We start from the raw sequence: 2,725 nt of genomic DNA, 5'->3' as shown, positions 1-2,725 counted from the left end.
CTGAGCCAAACCGGCTTTGGCTAAAAATATATTTTATTGATTTTTTTACAGAGAGGAGGAGAGAGGGATAGAGAGCTAGAAACATCGACCAGCTGCCTCCTGCACACCCCCTACCGGGGTTGTGCCCACAACCAATGTACATGCCCTTGACCGGAATTGAACCCGGGACCTTTCAGTCCGCAGACCGATGCTCTATCCACTGAGCCAAACCGGTTTTGGCTCAATTAAAAAATCTTTTTAATCTGATCATGCCCCACCCAGCCATGGCCTTTCTGTTCCTGAAGCCAAGCTCAGCCCGAAAAGCCAGGATTGCCTAGGTCACCTCTCCAGGTGAGAACCCAGATCCTCCCCAGAAGGCAGGTGGGGACCTGTCCCCCGGGGATGGGGGGGCGGTGTGCCCGGGCCGGTTTGAATGAGGACGGTCTCCACTCCCCCACCCGCTGAGTCGGGCAGGGAGGCTGCTCCACGCGCGGCAGCCCGGACCGCCCACCCGTGGGATTCCAGGCGGCAAGGACCGCAGGGCGCCCCAGGGTCGCAGACACCCCACCCACCCCGGGGGGAGCACGGGGTTGCCCGCCAACAGCGCAGGGGCGGGGCGGTCGCCATGGGAACGCCCTGGCGCGCGGGGCGCAGACAAAGGCGGCCTCTGGCTGGTTGGCGGTTCCCACAGCCCGGCCCGCTCCGGCCCGGCTCAGCTGCAGCCTCATTAGCTCCGCACAAACCTCCCTCCGCGGCCGGGAGGCTCCGGCGCGGCCGGAGGGGACCCCAGGGGCGGGGCTCCGCTCCCCGCGGGAACGGGAGCGGGAGCGGGCGGCCGGGGGCTCCTGGGGGCGGGGGACTGGCCACGGTCATGGCCTTGGCGCTGGGACTCGGCCGATTCCCGAGGTCGGGTTCTCTAGAGTCTGGGCCAGTGGTCGGCAAACTCATTAGTCAGCAGAGCCAAACATCAACAGTACAACGACTGAAGTTTCTTTTGAGAGCCGAACACCGAAGTTTCAATCGCACGTGTTTTTTTTTGGAAGAGCCACACTCAAGGGGCCCAAGAGCCGCATGTGGCTCTTGAGCCGCAGTTTGCCAACCACTACTCTAGGCAGAGTGACCGTTTGCCTGGTACTGCGTTCATATGCTTTATTTTTGTTTGTTGTCAATATTTAAAAATCAGTTATTTCCATAAAATCTCAGGATTTGTTTATTAAAAAGCACACCTTATTGATTTTTTTAGAGAGGAAGGGAGAGGGATAGAGAGTTAGAAACATCAATCAGCCGCCTCCTATACACCTCCTACTAGGGATGTGCCCAGAACCAAGGTACGTGCCTTGGGATCGAACCTGGGACTTTTCAGTCCGCAGGCCAACGCTCTATCTATCCACTGAGCCAAACCAGAAAGTGCTAACCATTAGGGCAAAAACTCAGGTTTTAACTTGTTTTGAAAAACCAGAACTTTGGGCCGGGCCACCATGGCTCAGTGGTTGAGCCTCGACCTACGAACCAGGAAGTCAGAGCACATTCTGGGGTTTCAGGCTCTGTCCCCAGTAGGGGACCTGCAGGAGGTTCTCTCTTGTTTATTGATGTTTCTCTCTCTCTCCCTCCCTTCCTCTCTGAAATCGGTAAAGAAGGATTTTTAAAACAACCAGGATGTTGGGCGAGAGCCTAATTTCCCATTTTCCTGGGGGGAGGGGCAGCCCAGCCACTACCCGCTGCCCCAGGGCAGGCATTATCTTCACCCGTGGGTGCTGGGTAGATGAGGGTGCCCGCCTGCTGGCCCCAGGGACACCTGGTGGGACAGCAAGTGGGAACTAAACCGAGAGAGCAAACCTCGGCTCAGGAGGTGTTGGCAGCCCTGGGACTCCTCAGTATCTAGGCAAATCAGGGTGGGCTTCCTGGAAGAGGTGACAGGTGGGGGGAGGGGGGCGGTTGTTTCAAAAAGAAGGAAGGTACCAGGCACCAAAGAAGACTCATTCGGGGAAATCTTTCTTTATATATATTTTATATTGATTTCAGAGAGGAAGGGAGAGAAACATCAATGACAATGATGAGAGAGAATCATTGATCGGCTGCCTTCTGCACGCCCCACACTGGGAGTCAAGTCCCCAGCCTGGGCCTGGGCCCTTGACTGGAACCGAACCTGGGACGCCTCAGTCCGCAGACCGCTGCTCTGCCCACTGAAGGGAAGGAAAGCTTCTTATGGGCACAATACCCCCGACCCCCTGGTGCCGCCGCTGTCCCTGGTCCTGACAAACCCAAGGCCTGGCCCCGGAGAGGCGCTGGGCGAGGTCTGTCTGCCCGGAGGCGGCCGCCCGCCGCGCCAGAGCGGCCTCCGCAGGGAGGCCCGGCCGGCCCAGGGCCAGGCGCCGTGCCCTCTGCCCAGCGCGGCGGCTGGCTGTTCGGTGGTCTCCTGTGTGGGCGATGGCTGCCCGGCACTGATTTCCAGGGAGCGGCCGGGGGCGGGGTGCGGGGCGGGAGGTGGGGCGAGGGGAGGCGCCAGCGGGGAGGGTGCGGGGAGAGGAGTCTTGGGAAAGGCGGCGGCGGCCGGGCCTCCATCCGCCGCGCCGGGCGGGGGCGGGACGGGGGCGCATCCCTGGGGAGGCGCGCGGGCCCTGGAGGGGGAAGCGGGCGGGGCTGGCGGGCAGGCCCGGCTCCCTCTCCCCCGGCACAGCCCATCCGCCGGGACCGTCCGGGAGGGGCCAGGAGGCCGGTTTCGGCTCCGCCGCGCCAGCAGCCGCCT

The sequence above is a fragment of the Pipistrellus kuhlii genome, unplaced genomic scaffold (genome assembly GCF_014108245.1).
Source record: "Pipistrellus kuhlii isolate mPipKuh1 unplaced genomic scaffold, mPipKuh1.p scaffold_m20_p_101, whole genome shotgun sequence".
In the NCBI taxonomy this organism is placed as follows: Eukaryota; Metazoa; Chordata; class Mammalia; order Chiroptera; family Vespertilionidae; genus Pipistrellus; species Pipistrellus kuhlii.
This window is presented reverse-complemented; position numbering follows the sequence as displayed.